Source organism: Equus caballus, chromosome 1, assembly GCF_041296265.1.
Source record: "Equus caballus isolate H_3958 breed thoroughbred chromosome 1, TB-T2T, whole genome shotgun sequence".
Classification (NCBI taxonomy): Eukaryota; Metazoa; Chordata; class Mammalia; order Perissodactyla; family Equidae; genus Equus; species Equus caballus.
This window is the reverse complement of record NC_091684.1, coordinates 25,675,410-25,696,747: the sequence shown is the minus strand read 5'-3', so window position 1 is coordinate 25,696,747 and position 21,338 is coordinate 25,675,410.

The window sequence follows — 21,338 nt, the reverse complement described above, 5'->3', positions numbered from 1 at the left end:
GGGTGGGATCACTTATATTTGTTGCTCCGTTGTTGTCGGCACCCACCGAATCTCACTTGTCCTCTATGGGTCGCAGGAGAGCTATTGGCATCTTCTACAGTCTGTGGTTAGTACACCTAGCTATGCTGCTTTTGCCCTGGGGTCTTCCAGCCTTGTGGCTGGCGGCTGGGTGCCTTCTACTGGTGCTGTGCAGAGGCTTTCCCTAAGGCTGCTGTGAGCCTGTAGGGTTTCCCCCTAGGCTACTAAGCTGGGTCTCTGGAACTCTCTCCAGCCCCAGTCCTCTCCGAGATCTCCGGCGATCCCTAGTCTCATGGGGCGGGCAACGGCAGCTGGGGGTCGCCCCGCCCTCTGGGCTTCTCTCTGGGCCTCTCCCAGGAGCCCTGAATGCTGGGCGTGGCCCCTCTGCTAATGGCAGACAGAGAGTTTTGTCTGCTGCCTGGCGGAACTCCGGCGCTTCCCCTCCGGGTCGCAGAACCGGCCTTTGAAAGTACCCCCCACCCCGGTCCTCTCCGAGATCTCTGGCAATCTCTAGCCCCACAGGGCGGGCAACGGCAGCTGGGGGTCACCCCGCCCTCTGGGCTTCTCTCCGGGCCTCTCCCGGGAGCCCTGAATGCTGGGCGTGGCCCCTCTGCTAATGGTAGACAGAGAGTTTTGTCTGCTGCCCGGGCGGAGCTCCGGCGCTTCCCCTCTGGGTCGCAGGACCGGCCTTTGAAAGTTCCCCCCACCCCGGTCCTCTCTGAGATCTCTGGCAATCTCTAGCCCCACGGGGCGGGCAACGGCAGCTGGGGGTCGCCCCGCCCTCTGGGATTCTCTCCGGGCCTCTCCCGGAGCCGTGAATGCTCAGCGTGGCCCCTCTGCTAACGGCAGACAGAGAGTTTTGTCTGCTGCCCGGGCGGAGCTCCGGCGCTTCCCCTCCGGGTCGCAGAACCGGCCTTTGAAAGTTCCCCCAGCCCCGGTCCTCTCCGAGATCTCCGGCAATCCCTAGTCCCACGGGGCGGGCAACGGCAGCTGGGAGACCTCCGTACCCTCCGTGACTCTCTCTGGGACCCTCCGGGCGCCCCGAGCACCAGGCTGGGTCTCCCCGCCAATGGCGGGGAGAGACTCTCCCCGCGGGCTCAGGTGTGCAACTCCAAAGTTTCCCTCTGCGTTTAGGAGTAATTGCGGGGGGTTTAGGTAGGGCTCTGGTCACCTGTTTCCACCGTCGCTCCTCTGTTGTGTTCTCGCTCCTGCGCTAGATGTGTGTGGATCCTCTGGGGGCGTCCGTTGGAAGAAAGCCGCTTGCGGGTACTAGGCTGCCCGTCGGGGTCGGAGAGTTTTCACCTATTTCCACATCCTCCCGGAGGAAAGTCCGTCCGCCTTCCGATGTATAGTCGCGTGGGTGTCTCAGACGTCCTGAGATGCTGTCTGGATATCCTTTGTCAAGCGATAAGTGTCCAAATAATTGTAGACTCGAAGGGCGAGAGACAAAGAGGACTACTCACGGCGCCATCTTGGATCTCTAACCTGTCTCCTCTCTTTTAAGAGGCAGATTTCCACTTAGAGGTCAGTATTTTTCCTTATAATTGTGTAGCAGGCTTTAGTCTTGAGGTGACACTGTCAAACACCACGTGTTATTTCCGGATGCTGAAGAGTTGAAATACTCAACTTGATGTCCTCATCAAATCTCTGCCTTCCTTCCAGCCCCATTTCTTTCCATATTCTTATATGTCCTGAATAGGTAACCCATCACGGTTTCCTAAATAGAGATTTTTCCCCCCACGCCCACCACATATACTCTTATCACCTTCCTGGAATGTCCATCCCTTTCCTGTCCACCTGGATAACTCTAGTATTAGCTCCCTTGGGAAATTTCTCCTAATCTCTTGAGATAGAGCTAAATGCATCTTCATCTCTATTTCCTTGTAATTGGGATGTGCAGGTTTCACAACGACAATTTAAAAACACCAGTAATACAGGGGGCTGTCCTGTGGCTGAGTGGTTAAAGTTCCATGTGCTCCACTTCTGTGGCCCAGGGTTCACAGGTTCGGATCCTGGATATGGACCTACCCTACTCATCAGACATGCTGTGGAGGCATCCTACCTATAAAGTAGGGGAAGACTGACATAGATGTTAGCTCAGGGCAAATCTTCCTCACACACACACAAAAATAACACAAAAAAATAAAAACACCAGTAAAACATAAATAAAAATGTGCAGAAGTCCAAACAGGACCATTGAAAGAGAGACCATCCTATGTATCATTAATAAAGTTAAAAGACAAGGAGCATGTTTGGAAAAAAAAATTTGCCATAAATGTAATATACAAAGTATTAATGAGCAAAATACGTAAATAATCCCTATAAATCAGTAAGACAAAAAACAATCAAACTAGTTAAAAAACACAAACAAATCTGATATAATATAGTAATACATTTCACAAAAGGACAAATCTAAATGGATGATAAACATGAAAGATGATTAATCTCCCAATAAGAGAAATGTAAATTATACCAATAATGAGATAAGATTTCACACATTATTTGGCAAAAATTAATAAATTTAATACCAAGTGTTGATAAATCTGTGGGGAAACAGAAACTCTCATTACTAATCTGGTGAATGTTTGTAGCCATTGTGGAAAGCAATTTGTCGCAATTTATCAGTGTTTAAATAAGCATACTCCTCATTCTAACAATCTCACTTCCAGGTAACAATCTCACTTCCAGGAGTATTCAACAGAAATAAACCACACATGCGCACAAGGTAGCATGTATAAAGACACAGCAGCCTAAAATTTAGAAGCACTTTACATGTTCACCAACAAGGAAATGGTAAGATAAACAACATTATCTTGGGATAAAGAGCAATTAAATAAAGCGAGGTAGATTTATATCCTGATGTGGAAAGATCTTCAAGTGAGAGGTCTTTCACTCCAGGCATTGATTGAAAAAAAATAAATTTACAGATTATTATGTAAAGATCATACTATTTTTGTAAAATTAGCCAAACCTAGACAAATCAAACCAAATGAAACAAAATTGTGCATTTTATAGATCTATATAATAAATAAATGTGATTAAAAGTAAAAGCCTTAGGGGCTGGCCTGGTGGCAGAGTGGTTAAGTTCGCAGGCTCTACTTCAGTGGCCCAGGGCTCACAGGTTCAGATCCTGGTGTGGACCTACGCACTGCTCATCAAGCCATGCTGTGGCGGCACCCCACATACAAAGTAGAGGAAGATGGGCACAGATGTTAGCTCAGGAACAATCTTCCTCAAGGAAAAGGGGCAAGATTGGCAGCAGATATTAACTCAGGGCCAATCTTCCTCACCAAAGAAATTAAATAACTAGCTGACTGACTAAATAAAAGCCTTAAAATGGCAATCCCAAACTCATAGAATGGGTAACTCTGGGAGAGATTGGGATTGGCATAAGCGATCAAGGAGAAATTTAGCTTTATTTCTAACACTAGAGTTTTGTTTGTTTCACAATGAGAATTGTTTATGCATAACCTGTAAATTTAAAGTAAATAATTTTAAAAGTGAATCACTCTCCTCACCCTAGAATCCCATTTTCCCCCCAGAAATGTATAAAAATCTTTAAGTATAATTTTGAATTTGTTTATTTCTCCTTATATTTCTATCAATGTTTGCTTTATATATTTTAAATCCACACTGTTAGGTGCACAAAAACTCATTTTTGTAGCTTCTTGACAAATTTAATTTTCATCAAATGGAATATCTCTTTGTTCCACTTCATATTTTTACCTAAAATTCTATTTCATTTGATATTGCTATGCTTCCTTTTTTTTGTCTGATTTTGCCTGATAATCTTTTTCCATTCTCTGATTTTAACCCTTTTTCTCTCATTGTTTTATGTCACCAAAAGACTATGTGTAGCCAGAGAGTATCTGATTTTATTTTTGAAGTTGTACTCAATCTAAGAGGCTCTGTCTTTTTATTTTAATAACTTTTCTACATTTGAGCTAATTCTTGCGATCATGTTTTCAGTTCACTATATGTTCATGGCGGTGTTTTTATTTTTTTGCCTAACCTGCCTTTTGCTGTGTTGATTGACACATTTTTTAATTCATTTTTCCTTTATTATTATTTTTCAAGTTGTAAATTCTCTTTCAATTACTAGAGTGTGGTGGTTCTCAAATTTTAGAGTGCATCAGAATTATCTGGAGGGCTTGTTAAAACAGTGACTGCTGGGTCTTGCTTTCGGAGTTTCTGATTCTTTTGTTCTGCGGTGGCACCCAACAGTTTGCATTATTAATAAGTTTCCAGGTGATAATGATGTTGCTGGTTAGAACCCAACACTTTGAGAACTACTGCTCTAGTGGTCACTCAATGTTTTAATACATAATCACTTTACAGTTTCTATCAACATTTATGTTTAATCAATATTTTTACCTTCCCTGCACAATGGTAAGAATCTTAGCACTCTCCTCCAATCCCTCTTCCAATACTTTGATAACATATAAGATATTACTGATAGACTGTTATAATATTTTTATATTTTGCAACACAGCAAAATCTTTCTTGATTTAATTGGAAGTTTTAGTTCATTGCTCGCTAGCATTTCCTGAATCATAAGATAGAATAATACAGAAGTGTTGATGATTCAGTGATAGATGAGTCTTTCTTTTTTAGATTCATTTTTCATTCTGTTGCAGTACTTCCTTGAATTGTTTTTTTCTCCAAATTTGGTTCATAGGTAGTAATCCTTCTGAGGCTTTTCGTGCTTCTAACTCCCCTTATTCTCTCTCATACTAGTTTGAATGGTTGTAGAATTCACCAGCAATTGCATGATATTAATCTTGCTATTTTGGTTCTTATTGTTTTTGTCAGTAAAGGTTTGTTTGATTGACTGATTGATGTTTTGCTTGATTTTTCTTCTTTGGAAACATTCAAGATTTTCTCCTGATTTCTGTCTTTTGGAATATCATCATGATACGTGTTAGTGTTTTGCATGTGTCATCCTTTTCTTTTTTTTTAAATTCTGTATACTGATCTTCCACTTTGAGAAATTTTCTTGTCATTTTTATTTCTTTGATTAGTTTGTTTCTGTAATTCTCTCTGGTTTTCTCATTGTGAAATTCCTCTGGGACAGATGTTAGAATTTCAAAAACCGTGTACCACGTCACTTAACTTTTCCCACATACTTCCCATGTCTTTTTCTCTCCCTCCCTCCCTTCTACTTATCTATGTTTTACAAATGGTTGGGTGAGCTTCATCTGTGGGATACTTCGCTGAGACTTTGATTATGCTTGTATGTTACAAGAATGGGATAGGTACATGCATTCTCTTAGTCTATGTATTAAGTTTTAATTATTTGAAAGATAAAATTTTCTTTTCAGAATAGTTTTAGTTTTACAGAAAAGTCATGAAGATAGTACAGTTTCCATATATCCTGCATCCCTTTTCCCCTATTATTAACATCTTATATTAGTATGATATATTTATTACAATTAATGAACCAGTGCTGATACATTATTAATAGCTAATCTCCATACTTTATTCAGATTTTCTTGGTTTATAATTAATGTCTTTCCTGTTCTAGGATCCCACCAAGGATCCTACATTACATTCTCTAGTCACTGTGTTTTGTCCTCTTGGTGGGGACAGTTTCTCAGACTTTCCTTGATTTTGATGACTTCGACAGTTTTGAGCAGTTCTAGTCATATATATTGCAAGATGTCCTTCTATTGGAAATTATTTGATGTTATTCTCAAGATCAGACTGGAATTATAGGTTTTTGGGAGGAAGACCACAGACGTAATGTGTGATTCTCATCAAAATCAAAATATCAACATGACTTATGACTGTTGAAAATGACCTGATCATTGGCCTACATGTGTTTGTTTGTCAGGTTTCTCCAACTGTAAAATTACTCCCCCACCCTCCTTCCATGCTGTGCTCCTTGGAAGCAGGTCACCATGTACAGCCCACACCTCAGGAGCAGGAAATTATACTGCACATCCTTGAGAAAGGAATATCTGCATAAATTATTTGGGATTCTTTTGCACAGGAGATCTGTCTTTTCTCATTTATTTGTCCAATCATTTATTTATAGGCGTATTGACTTGTGGATATTTATTTTATACTTTGGATCATAATACAATGGGATTTTATTCATTTTGTTGCTCGAATCGTTCCAGTTCTGTTTATTGGGAGCTCATTCAGTTAGTTCCTGTGTCCTTTGACATATTCCCATCATTTTTTTTTTCTTTCTCTTAGCACTGCCTTACTTTCTGGCACTGCAAGATGCTCTAGGCTCTCCTTGTAAAGGTACTGCTCTAGTCCTAGAATCAACCATTTTTCCAAGGAGCCGTGCTTCCTTTTATTGAAGAATGGTATTAGAAACCAAGGCGCCAGCCCAGTGGCGCAGCCGTTAAGTTCGCACGTTCTGCTTGGGTTTGCTGGTTCGGATCCTGCGTGCGGACATGGCACCATTTGGCAAGCCATGCTGTGGTAGGCGTCCCACGTATAAAGTAGAGGAAGATGGGCATGCATGTTAGCTCAGGGCCAGTCTTCCTCAGCGAAAAGAGGAGGATTGGCAGCAGATGTTAGTTCAGGGATAATCTTCCACAAAAAAAAAAAAAAGAAACCAAGATCTTGAACATGGTGTGTTCATTGCTATTGGGATGTCTTTGCTTCTCGACCTTCTCAGCTGGAAAAACAGGAGATACATGAGTATATACTAACCTTTGTATATACACATATCTATAAATATTTTCATACGTTTCCATTTGTACCTATGTTAAGCTAAACGTGGGTTCATACTGGGGTCTCTAACTTCAATCCATTGCCACAGGGGTTGTTCTAGCCTCCTCCCCTAATTTATGTGCAATCTCCCATTCCAATAGTGGCAAACACGGCTCTCACATCACTTCAGTACATCCATTTACTTAAGTTTTAGTCTTGGTCTGTATGCGTAGTAGCCTCAAAATTTTTAACCTGTGCCCTCCTGGGAAATGACTTTATGAACTAGAGTACAGAGTTTATGGATGGTTTGTTTTGCCTTTAGTGGTCCAGACTCCTATCATTTCCAAAGTTACTTCAGTGAGGACCTTTCCCCCACCCCTTTCAGTGAAGTTGTTTTATACATTTGTAATATAGTTAAATTGTTTTGTCACCTTGTGTGTTCCATCCTGAGATCCCTCGACTTACTATGTTATATATTTAATTTGTATATATTAAGGTTCACTTTATGCTGTAAAGTTCCTATGGGTTTTGACAAAAGCAAAATCTCATATATCCACGATATCGTACAGTCAATTCAACACCTTAAAATGTTTCCAGTACTTCACCTATTTGAGCCTCCACTCTCCCTCCCCAACCCTTGAAATCCTGGCAAGCATTCATTATTCTTTGGTTTTTGTTTTTGTTTACTTGGTGAGAAGATTGTCACTGAGCTAACATCTGTACCAGTCTTCCTCTCTTTCGTCCGTGGGATGCCACCACAGCAGGACTTGATGAGCAGAGTGTAGGGCCATCCCTGGGATCTGAACCTGTGAACCCTGGGCTGCTGAAGTGGACTGTGTGAGTTTAATCACTACACCACTAGGCCAGCCCCGACCATTCATGTTTTTAACTATTGCTATAGTTCTGCCTTTTACAAGATGTCATATAATTGGAATCATGAAGTATGTAGCCTTTTCAGACTGGCTCCTTTCACTTAACAGTATGTATTTAAGATTCATCCATGTCTTCTTGTGAATTGATAGCTCATTTTTTTAAATTGCTGAATATTTTCCGTTGTGTGGGTGATTATCAGTAAAGCTATTATAAACAAATTTGTGTTGAGGATTTGTGTGGATATAAGTTTTCAGATCACTTGAATAAATACCTAAGAGCATGTTTGCTGGCTCGCATAGTAAGACTATACTTAGCTTTGTGCGAAACTGCCAAATTGTCTTCCAAAGGGAGGGCACCATTTGCATTCACAGCAGCAATGATAGGGAATTCCTTTGCTCCAAATTCTTGTCACCAACATTGGTATTGTCAGGTTTTTTATTTGCTTGCTTGTTTTGTTTTTTTGCCATTCTGATGGGCAGTGTCCCGCTGTTTTAATTTGCAATTCTGTAATGACAAATGATGTTGAACTTCTTTTATATGCTTACTTACCATCTGTTTATTTTCTTTGTTATATCTTCTTTGGTGAGGTGTTTATTCAGATCTTTTGCTCATTTTTTTTTTTTTTTGGAGGAAGATTAGCCCTGAGCTAACATCCACCACCAATCCTCCTCTTTTTGCTGAGGAAGCTTGGCGTTGAGTTAACATCTGTGCCCATCTTCCTCTATTTTATATGTGAAACGCCTGCCACAGCATGGCTTCATAAGCAATGTGTACGTCTGCGCCTGGGATCTGAACTGACAAACCCCAGGCTGCTGAAGCAGAGTCTGCGAACTTAATTGCCATGCCACTGAGCCAGCCCCCTTTTGCTCATTCTTTTGAATGGGTTATCTGCTTACTGTTGAATTTTAAGTGTTCTTTGTCTAGTTCACATAGCACTCCTTTAACAAAGATGTGTTTTTAAAAATGTTTTCTCTCAGTTTATGGCTTGTCTTTTCATTTCCTTAACAGTCTCTCACAGAGCAGAAGTTTTAATTTTAATAGATCAAAGTGGGAAGAACTGGCATTTTGATACTATTGGGTCTACCAGTGTATGAACACAGTGTGTCTCTCCATTTATTTAGATCTTTAATTTCTTTCATAATAGCTTTGTAGTTTTTCATGTATAGATCCTGTGCATGTATTTTTAGATTTATACCTAAGTGTTTTATTTTATTTTTGTTTGATTATTATGATACTGCTTTTTCTAAAATTTCAAAGTCCAATTGTACTTACCTGGTATATAGAAAACAATTGACTTTTGAATATGAACCTTACATTCTACAATTTTGCTATACTAGGTTATTCATACCAGGAATGGTTTTTATTGTTGGTCTTGTTAGTTTTTCAGGACATTCTACACAATCAGGTTATCTTTGAACAAAGTTTTAATTTTTTCTTTCTAATCTATGTACATTTTTTTCCTTTTATCATCTGACTCCACTAGCTAAGATGTCCAGTATGATAATGAATAGAAGTCGTGAGAAAGGACATATTTACTTTGTTCCTGATCTTAGGAGGAAAGCATCCAATTTCTCACAATTAAGTACGATATAAACTGTAGGTTTTTGTAGCTTTTCTTTTATCAAGTTGAAGTTTCTATCTATTCCTAGTTTGCAGAAAGTTGTTTTTTTTTTTTTTACAAGTGGTTGTTGAATTTGGTTAAATGTGTTGTCCTCAACAATTGGTATAATCATGTAATTTTTCTTTTTTAGCCTATTGATATAGTGGCTTACGTTGATTGATTTCCAGTGTTGAACCAGCCCTGCATACCCGAAAAAAACTTAACTTGGTCACAGCGTGTAATTCCTTTTATTCATTGTTGGATTTGATTTGCTAATATTTTATTGAGGATGTTTGTATCTTTCATCATGAAAGATATTAATCTGAAATTTTTCTATATCTTGTAATATCTTTATATGTTTTTAGGGTTAGGGTGATGCTGGCCTCACACGTAGGTAGGAAGTATTCCATTGGCTTCTGTTTTTTTTGGAGGAGACTATGGAGAATTGGTATTATTTCTAACTTAAATGTTTGGTAGAATTCTCCAGTCAAACTACCTGATCCTGGTGTTCTTTTTCGGAGAAGGTTATTAGTTATTGATTTAAAAAAATAAATGTAGACCTATTCAAATTATCAAATTCACCTTGTATGAGTTTTGTTAGTTTGTGTCTTTCAAGAAATTGGTCCATTTCCTCTACGTTATCAAATTTATAGACATAAAGATGTTCATAGTATTCCTTTATTTCCTTTTAATGTGAGATTGGTACTGATGATCCCTGTTTCATTTCTGCCATTTGTAATTTGTAACTTCTCCCTATTTTTTTTTTCATGGTTAATCTGGCTATTAATCTAGCTATTACAGCAGATAATAGCCATTTTATTGATCTTTACAAAGAACGACTTTGGGTTTCATTGATTTTTCTCTATTGATTTCCTGTTTTCAGTTTCATTGATTTCTGCTCGAATTTTTAATATTTCCTTTCTTCAGCTTTAAATTACTCTTCTTCCTCAGTCTCCTAAAGTGGAGGCATAGATTATTGATTTTAGATATTTCTTCTTTTCTAGGATAGGTATTCAATGCTATAGACTCCCCTGTAAGCACTGCTTTTTCTGTCTCACCAATTTTAATTAAGTTGCATATTCATTTTCATTTAGTTCAAAATATCTTAAAATTTCTCTTGACACTTCTTTGTGTTATTTATAAATGTGTTGTTTAATTTCCTAATAGTTTGGAGCTACCTTTGGAATCTTTTGGAGATAGCTTTGGTCTGTCAGCTATCTTTCTGTTATTGATTTCTAGTTTAATTGCATTGAGATCTGAGAACATGCTTTGTATAATTTCTCTTCTTTTAAATTTGCTAAGGTATATTTTATAGCCCCAAAAGTGATCTATCTTGACTAGTACATATAAAGAGAAGTTTGAGAAAAATGTATATTCTTCTGTTTTTGATAGAATATTCTATAAATTTCAGTTATGCTAAGTTGGTCAATAATGCTGTCCTAGTCAACCATCTCCTTACTGATTTTCTGCCTGCTAGATTTATCAATTATTGAAAGAGTTGTATTGAAATCTCCAGCTATTATAGTGACTTTGTTTATTCCCCTCACAATTCTAGCAATTTTTGTGGCATATGTTTTGATGCTATTTTGTTAAGTGTATAGACATCTTGGATCATTATGTCTTTTTGAGGAATTGACCGCTTTACCATTATAAAGTGCCTCTCTTCATCACTGATATTTTCTTTGTTCTGAAGTCAGCTTTGTTGGAAGTTAATATAGCTACTCCAACTTTTTTTGATTAGTGTTAGCATAGTATATCTTTCTTCCTTCCTTTACTTTTAATCTATTAGGGTCTTTATATATAAAATGAGTTTTGTATAGATAATATATATTTGGATCCTGTTTTGTCATGCATTCTGACGATCTGTCTTTATTTGGATATTTAAACGATTCTCACTTGGTGAGTAATATCTATCATATTTGTAAATGTTTTTTATTCATTGAATTTTTTTTCTTTTCTTTCCTTTCTTTTTCTGGCTTCTTTGGTTTTAATTGAGAATTTTATATGATTCCATATTTTTCTCTTCTCTTAGCAAATCAATTATACTTCTTTTCAAAAAGGTGTTCATAGTTTCCCTAGAGTTTACAATGTATATTTTAAACTAATCTTAGTCCACCTTCAGATAACTCCGTACCATTTCATATATCATTCAGGTACCTTGTAACAGAATATTCTCAATTTCTCCCTCACATCCCTTATGAGATTATCATTCATTTCACTTACCCATATATTATATTACTCAATACACTGCTACTCTTATTACTTTAAACAGGTATCTTTTAGATTAATTATGGATAGAAAAAGAAAAGATTTTGCTGTATCTTCATTTATTCCTTCTCCAAAACCCTCTCTTTCTTTTTGTTGATCTGAGTTTCTGACCTAGATCATTTTCGTTCTCTTTTTTATTTTGCACGTTTCATAGGCAGGACTGCTGGCAATGAAATCTCTTTTTTTGTTTCTCTGAGAAAGTTTTTATTTTTCTTTAATTTTGGAGGATAATTTTACTGTATATAGAATTTTAGGTTGGTGAGGTTTTCCCCTTTATTCCAACTCTTTAAATATTTCAGTTTACTCTCCTCTTGTTTGCATGGCTTATGGCAAAAGCCCACTATATTTTTAATTCTTTTTCTTCTCTCTGTAAGTTATTTTATTTCCTCTGGCTTTTTTCAAGATTTTCACTTTACCTTTAGTTCTTTGCAGTTTGAATATGAAATGCTTATATGTAGATTTTTTGGTATTTATCCTTCTTGGTATTCCCTGAACTTTGTGGATCTGTGGTTTGGTATCTCTTATTACTTTTGGAGCAGTCTCAGCTGTTATTACTTCAAACATTTCTTCTGCCCTGTCTTTCTTTTCCTTCTGTTATTCCAATTACACATATGTTACATTTTTTGAAATTTAACAAATTCTTGAGTATTCTGGGTTTTGTTAATTTTTTCTCTTTGCATTTTATTTTGGGAAATTTTTTTTAATCTATTTTCATGCTTGTTAGTATTTTTCTTCATCTTCAATCTACTGATGAGTATATAAAGGCATTCTTCATTTCTGTTACAGTGTTTTTGATTATCATCGTTTCCTCTTTATACTTTCTTAGATTTTCCATCTCCCTGCATAGATTACCCATGTGTTCTTGTATGTTGTCTATTTTTTCCATTACAACTCTTAAATATTAATCATAATAATTTTAAATTCTCTAACTTATAATTTCAAAATCTGTGTCATATCTGAATCTGATTCTGATGCTTACTTTGACTGTGTTTTTTCTTGCCTATGAGTGTACATTATAGATTTTTATTTAAAGCTGAACATGATGTAGCATGTAATAAGAACTGAGATAAACAGGCCTTTACTGTGCGTCTTATGTCCATTTTGCTAAGAGCTGGGCTTTGTTTTATGTTTGTTGTGGCTGTGGGTGTCAGAGGCTTCAAATTTCTGTAGTGTCCTTGTTTTTGTCTCCTGTTATCTTTAGGTTTCTCTAAGAACTCTTTCTCAGACAAAACTTGCATCTTGCAGCTCTTTCGGCTGTAGTCCACTATCATTATACTGGAACTCTGTTAGTATTGTGGTAAAGTGTGGGGAAGGAGAGGCATTTATAATCATGTAATTACATTTCAGTCTTTTAGTGGACCTATGTCCCAGGGCTGTGACCTTCACTTGCGTTTCTTAGCTTTTTTCTTCCCATCAGACAAGACAGGATGGCTAGAAAGGCCTGGAATGGGAAAGATCAACTTCCCCCAGGTGACAAGAGGCTCTGGTAATGTCTTTTCCTCTAGAGAGTAGGTCTTTGTTAGGGAGAATGCTACTGCTTTTTTATGGAGAATGCATATTTCACAATGGTTTTTCTTCCTTGCCTCTGACAAAGCCAGGAGGGGATCTTCCTCAGCTCTTCACACTGAGAATTTGGTGTGGCTCCTGGAGGTAAAACCCACAAAAATTTGGAAGCCTCCTAGGAGCGCATCCCCCTGGTTTGTCCACACTTCGACTGCAGAGCAGTTCATCAAAATCACCATTTAATTGTTCCTACCAGTTTACAGCCCTAGTGGCTTCTGCTTCAGATAAGCAGATCTTGGCTGCAACTCTATGGATGCACTTGTCTCTCCAGATTTTGGGTTGGTGGTTTGTCCTGCATCTCAGTTTTCTGATGATGAAATGAAAATTTTTCTTTACAAGAAAAAGTATTGATTTTTAGTTTGTTCATTTTTTCTTGTTATAAGCACAGGAATGATGACTTCCAAACTTTACAGGTTAGGACTGAAACAGGAAGTTTTAAGTTTAAATTTTGACAATTGTGTTTTAATTTTAGTGATCTCTGGATACTTTTTAATGTAATATCCTCAAGAACATTTAGAATTCAGAGCAAATATAAGGAGATCAAAAAATAAGCGAAATTTATCTTGATTTTGCGGTGTTAGTTTTTCCATTTGTTGAAGGAGTTGCCATTCCTTTGAGTTATTGTTTCTCTTTAAATGTTTGGTTGTATTGTCATTTACAATCCTAGCTCTCCTTTATATGGATGCCAGTTCTGACTGCAGAAACCTGTTTCTGGGGTCTTTGGGAGTTTAGCAAAATACGCTACTGAAGAGGTTGTACCTAATGCTTCGTATTTGTGGCAAAGAATCTCTCTGTTCCTCCTTGGGTAGCCAGCTGCCTGATACATTGCTCTGCTTTTCATTCCCAGTGGTAAAATCCCTGCTCAGAAAAAGCGTAAATAAGAGAAGCTTCCAACCAGCTTGCTGCTCTAAAAAAAGTTTCTCAGTTAAGCACCCTGATGATTTCCCCAGAGCCCTCTCATTTTCTTTAACTTAATCAAATCTGAGGCTGAACAACCTCTGGAATTATGCTTCCTTTGTAACCATCTTTTTCTGTGTATTTTGGTCTGGTCTTCTCCTTTCATCCAATTTATCTGTGTTCTACCTTCTAGAAAGCCTTCAGCATTTTTAGTTTGCTGATTACCTCTGATTTTCCAAGTTTTATAAGTTAAAAAATGACCTTTATTGCAATTTGGGATTCACCCAGGTAATCTTTCTTGAGCTACTTTCTCACTTCACAAATTTATTAGGTTTATTTCCTAATTAAACTTCCAAATTCAAGTGAGCAAAAATAGTCACCATATCTCTATCCCCAACAAGGAGTACAGCCTTATACTTAGCAGATCTTCATTATATTGTACACCAATTAATAAATATATGAATAAGTGAAATGTATTATAACAACTATGCTGTATCGTCTTTTGGGGTCACAATTATTCAGAGATTATATTTCATAACTAATGAGGATATCTTTTTTTGTAGTTTGTCATTAAATGACTTGGAGGAAGAAAAAGAAGAAATCCAGAGAAGCAAAGAAATTCCTATTCCTGTCCACAATTGCACAGAAGAGAACCTTCCCAAATGTTCTCTGACATTGCCATCCCTCTCCCCCATCTACACTACTCTTCTAGCACTAGTCTCTTTGGCTGTGCACTGTAGAGAAATGGCGTAACGCTGCTTTTTGTTTTTTGCTGTCTTACCTTACAAAGGACTTCATTTTTCTTCCTTTGGGTCAAAAGCTCCTATTTTCAATCTGAATAAGCTGGCTGCTCATCTTGCCCACTCAATCATGGGGCTGATGCAGAGAAAGCATTGTGTACACTGCATCATGTGCTGTGTTTTGTTTTTGTCTAATTTATTTTCATGCTGGGTTCTATTCAACAATCTGATGGAGTGAACATCACTACCAAACTCTTTGATTTGTGGAAAAATAATGGTAAACCTTGTAAGAGCCCAAAGGTTTTTTTTCCCCCAATCTATGCATCTATTACTGATATGAGGAAGTTTATAGCTATTCTTCCTTTCAAGTGAAGCCTTTCTGAGATAAACCATGAAACTTTATTTGAATAATCCAAATGATTAAATTATTTTCCCTCCTGTTGTTGATCTTTACAAATTGAAGCAATCTTCATCCAAACCATTAAATACCTTGTCAGAGGCCCAGTGTTATTCTGAATAAATTTTAGCCTAGAACCAGAGGCTTAGCCTATGGTTGAAACATTTTCTTTAAAGACTATAATGTCTGAATGCACTTGGAATTGGAGTAGCCAAAAATTTGGAATCATTATTAATATTACCATTCTCGTTATTTTTTTTTTAAGTTAGAAATTGCTTTAACCTTAAAAAATAGAAAACTTGGAATCGGGATAATAAAATGTACTTCTGGCTCTGCTGAATCACTTTAGAAAAGTTGAATAGCATTCCTTATCCTGTTCTCAGTCTATAAAATGGTTGCATTAGCTATATGTTTTCTAAAGTCTATATTAGCTCTAAAATTATTTCATCCATGGCATGAAATTATGCTCCACATATTTAATGGATTGAAGGTTTAAGTTAAAATAAATTTATGTTGTCAAATGCTGGCCATTTATGAGTGTAATGAAATCTGTTGTTACTTTGGGAGCAGGGAGCCAAAAGAAGGTGGAGTTCATATTCAGTGAGAACAGTCATGTGGAAAAATACAGCAAGTTTCTGCTATTTTGTTAGTTGGTCAATTCAAGAAATCTCTTAAAGGCAAATGAAAAGGTCATTGCAAATCTCACAATGTTGCTATTCTATTATGAACCACCCATTTAAAATATTTTGCAATGGCCACATCTCCTGTGGAAAGTTTACAGAGTAAACTGGCACCATGTCTTCACTGGCAAAGGCTACCCATGAACCTGCAACAAACCAATTTAGCATTTATGGGCATTTTATTTTAGTTAGGTGTTGACTTGGGAGAGTTAAAAAATAAAATTAAAAAAACATGAATCATATCACTGAGGGAGGTTGGAATCTTTTTGACTCTGAGCTAACACCACTAGAATTCCCAGGACTTAAAACATTCTCCAGCAGTGGAGGACTGCTGGGCCCTTATACAATCTCCTTGAGAACCATGGAAACGGCCCAGTTGGAGCTGCTCTGTTGGTCTCCTCTGTGGCACCCTCTGGCCTTATCCAATAACGCAACTCAAGGCCTTCTAACAGGACCTGTGTCACATCTCCAGTCTCCAATTCCTAGTCAGGCTGGACGGTAGGGCTTCACTGGCTGCAGCTGGGAGAAAGTGAACTAGGATTAACAGCTCCATTGTGTGTCGGTCAGAAGACAGATGATTGTTAAAACCAAAAGAATCTATCCCACTAAAAATCACCATTCAGAACTCACTTCATGTATCTTGCCAATCTCTTTTCTGAAGAAGTCTCTTTCTTTCGTTTAGAGTCTTCATCCTTGTGTCCTGGGTATTTCATCACCAACCATAACATTTTTCTCAGGCATCTTTTCCATCATCGTCAAAACAACCCTGAGCAGGACTTCCAGTGCCCGATTTTTGAAAATGGATATGCAGATTTGGCCCCACCCCACTCTACCCCAACCCCAGGGACCACATTGCACAGTAAGACAGAACTTTTCTTCAAGTGCAATGTGAACTTGCTAACAATCCCACATGGACCAAGAAAATGGACTTTCATAATTTGTGAGCTTCCTATAAAACTTCAGAATTTTTCAAGCTTCTGGAAAACCACTTCAAATATTTCTTTCCAGTTCCTTCACTTTTCCTCCATATCAGTTCTGGAGTTAAATACAACCTTCCCTTTACCTACTCTCCACACTAAGCCCCAACTCAGAATCTAATTTCTTTATTATTATGAAGATTATTAAAGTATAGAAAAGTAGATGGATAGATAAACAGACATAGCTATATTGGATATGTAGATATATATGATACCACTTTCATCATGGCAAGCTTCTCCTAGGGATATAAGGAGAAATGCAACCTTAAGATTTTCCTCATTTGCATATCACGGCAGGTAGAACTCTTAGGCTCACAGCCCCCTCTACTGGGTGTGTTTTCCAGATTTATTATATACACTTTAAGCAGGAGGTCTTTGTCATCCTTTTTTGAGTGCTTTTGATCACGCTCTAATTAATTCAAAATCCTATCCCTGTTCAGACTTATAGGACCCCCACATGGATTCAAGCTTCTCAAGCATATGAATTTTATTTCAAACTAAACTCCACCTTCACCCATTCTGAAGATGTGGTGATGGGTCCAAAGTCCTTCCTTTAAACTAATTAAAGTAGGAGGCCGTCAGACTGAAGTGGCCTTAATACTGTGGGAGCCTACATAAGCAAATCAAAATCTACCTCTGTAAAAGCTTCAAGGTTACAAAATTGAAACCTAAGGTCAACCAATTACAGACATCCAAGCAGACTTTAAGCTCTAGCCAATCGATAATCTCCCTTTGCGTCTCTTTTTCTCTATAAAAGTCTCTCCTGGAGTTCCTGTTAGTGGTACGCTCCTGATCACTTCTGGTTTGGCACTGCGTGGTTCAAATTGAGTTTTGCTCAAATAAACTCTTAAAATTTTTAATATGCTTCAGTGTATCTTTTAACAATGCTTACCATAAAGATACTTTTATTTACTGTTTTTCCTCTGAAACATCTGGTATCATTAGTGCATGGGATGCTTTAGGGCCAAAAGTTCATTAATTGATTATTGACCATAATGTATTGGATGCCTATCACGTGAACCACACAGATCTGTAGATGCAGAGAAAGCTGAGATGTATTTTGTTTGCTCTAATTCCCTACCTGACTTTTGTATAAACTTTTAAAAACAAACAGTAAACAGGAAACAAAAATCAATGGAACATGTTGGTTAGATAGCTTTTATAATTTGCTTTCTGAATCTAATTCAGGAACCAAAATATTTCCCATTTCTTAAAAAAAGATCACCAAGTTCCCCAAAACTACTCCCAGACACTTAAGTCAACACAATCTGATCTAAGCAAAGTCTTGATAATGATGTTCTTCTCTGAGACTTTGACCTGTTATAGCAACGTGGTTTCTGCCAACTCTCCTACGAACAAGAAAGAAAATTCTGTTCACAGACCTTATAGGTAAATATGAGGTTCCTGAGCATGACAGCATGGCCATGCTGGGAGGCCTTTGGTTGGCAATGGAAGGAGGCCTGGCTAAGTTGAGACTTCTTTTCTCTTGAGGGTATATTGGTAGAAATGACAAAGATAGAAATTAAAAGAAATGACCAATTTTAGGTCTTCTGGGTAATATCAAACTGGAAATATCAAAAAGTGTAGACTGTGTGAGTAATATAAACACACAAACACACAGTTGTGCAATGACCTTAAAATTAAGTAAGCAGGAGAGGATCCAAGATGGTGCCATGAGTAGTCCTCTTTGTCTCTCCACCTTCAAGTCTACAATTATTTGAACACTCATCGCTTAACAAAGGATATCCAGATAGCATCTCAGGACGTCTGAGAGACGCACGCAACTATACATCGGAAGGCGGACAGACTTCCCTCGGGGAGGATGTGGAGATAGGTGAAAACTCTCCGACCCCAACCGAACAGCCTAGTAACTGCAAGCGGCTTTCTTCCAACAGACACCCCCAGAAGATCAACACACACCTACGGCAGGAGCGAGCACACACCAGAGGAGTGACGGTGGAAACAGGTGACCAGAACCCTACCTAAAGCCCCCACAATTACTCCTAAACACAGAGGGAAACTCCAGAGGTACACACCTGAGCCCGCGGGGAGAGTCTTGCCCCACCATTGGCGGGGAGATCCTGCCTAGTGTTCACGGCGCCCGGAGGGTCCCAGAGAGAATCACAGAGGGTACGGTGGCCCCCCGGCTGCTACTGCCTGCACGGTGGGGAAAGGGATTGCCAGAGATCTCAGAGAGGACTGGGGCTGGGTGAAGCTCCAGAGGCCAGCTCCGCACCCGGGAAGGGAAGCTCCAGAGTTCCGCCCAGGCAGCAGACAAAACTCTCTGTCTGCCATTAGTGGAGGGACCACTCCCAGCATTCACAACTCCGGGAAAGTCCCGGAGAGAATCCCAGAGGGCGAGGTGACCCCCAGCTGCCGTTGCCCACCCCATGGGGCTAGGGATTGCTGGAGATCTGGCAGAGGACTGGGGCTGGGTGAAGCTCCAGAGGCCTGCTCCACGCCCCGGAGGGGAAGCTCCAGAGTTCTGCCCAGGCAGCAGACAAAACTCTCTGTCTGCTATTAGCGGAGGGGCTACGCCCAGCATCCACAACACTGGGAGGGTCTCGGAGAGGAGAATATCAGGCAGGGCAGCAGCTGACCAGCTACCACTGAAATCAGGATCTCCGGCTATCCCCCAGACAGGGCAAAGGGCTCCCCGAGTTCCTGGGGAACAGGACTGGGGCTGGGTGGAGTTCCAGCGACCCAGCTCTGTAGCACAGGGGGAAACCCTACAGGCTCACAGCAGCCTCAGGGAAAGCCTCTGCACAGCACTAGTAGAGAGCACCCATCTGGCAGCCACAAGGCTGGAAGACCCCGGGACAAAAGTAGCATAGCTAGGTGAGCTAACCACAGACTGTAGGAGACGCCAATAGCTCTGCTGCGACCCATAGTGGACAAGTGAGATTTTATGGGTGCCAACAGTGACGGAGCGGCAAATATAAGTGATCCTACCCCTGGCCGCTGGAAAAGCCCATAACACCGTTGCAGACCCCAAGGAGGGAGCACGTCTAGGTGGGCTGCAACAGTAGGCACCAGCAGCCTGAAGCCCCCCTGTGACAGCCCCCACGGCAGAAGAGGGAATCCAAAGGTCCACTGTGACTACGAGGAGGGGCGCAGGCCCAGTTAGCAACTGCAGATAGGTTTCCTGGTTGGTGCAGTATAAACAGCTGCTCCCCCACCACACCAGCAGAAACAAGTTGAAGGAGCAACTAAACTCTATCTCTATGCGGAGGCACAAATCTACAACATCAAGCAATATGAAAAAATACATTAAATCTCCAGAACAGAAGGAAAATAACAAATACACAGAAAACAATCCCAAAGAAAATGAGATATATAACCTAAATGATGATGACTTCAAAAATACTCAATGAGTTAAGAGAGAATTCATATAGACAACTCAACGAGTTCAGGAGCTATGTCACAAAAGAGTTTGATACGATAAAGAAGAACCAAACAGAAATACTGGAAATGAAGAACACAATAGGCGAGGTTAAGAAAAATCTAGATGCACTGAACAGTAGGGCCGATAATATGGAGGAAAGAATTAGCAATTTGGAAGATGGCAATATAGAAATGCTGCAGGCAGAGGAGGAGAGAGAAGTAAGACTAAAAAGAAATGAAGAAACTCTCCAAGAATTATCAGACACAATTAGGAGATGCAACGTAAGGATTATAGGTATACCAGAGGGAAAAGAGAAGGAGAAAGGGGCAGAAAGCCTATTCAAAGAAATAATGGCTGAGAACTTCCCAAATCTGGTCAGAGAGATGGATCTTCAGGTGACAGAAGCCAATAGATCTCCAAACTTTATCAATACAAGAAGACCAACCCCACGGCATATAGTAGTGAAGCTAGCAAAAATCAACGACAAGGAGAAAATACTAAGGACAGCCAGGCAGAAGAAACTAACCTACAAAGGAACACCCATCAGGCTATCAGAAGATTTCTCAGCAGAAACTTTACAGGCTAGAAGAGAGTGGAATGATATATTCAAAAATCTGAAGGACAAAAACCTACAGCCGAGAATTCTCTAGCCAGTGAAAATATCCTTCAAATACGATGGAGAAATAAAAACTTTCCCAGATAAACAAAAATTAAGGGAGTTCATTGCCACAAAACCTCCTCTTCAGGAAATCCTCAGGAAAACCCTCATTCCTGAAAAATCAAAAAAAGGAAAGGGGCTACAAAACCAAGAGCAGAGGAGATAAGTAGAAGGACAACAACAGAGAGTAGCAGCTCTTCATCAGAAGAGATTAAACCATGAGACGAGAAACAAAGGAAATTGAAGAAAACCAGAAAACAAGACACAAAATGGTAGTGGTAGGCCCCCACATCTCAATAATCACTCTAAATGTAAATGGATTGAACTCCCCAATCAAAAGACACAGAGTGGCAGGATGGATCAAAGAACAAGACCCAACAATATGCTGCCTCCAGGAAACACACCTCAGCCCCAAAGACAAACACAGACTCAGAGTGAAGGGATGGAGAACAATACTCCAAGCTAATAATGAACAAAAGAAAGCAGGTGTTGCTATACTAATATCAGACAAGGTAGACTTCAAAGCAAAACAGATAAAGACAGACAAAGAGGGACAGTATATAATGATAAAAGGGACTCTCCACCAAGAAGACATAACACTTATAAATATATA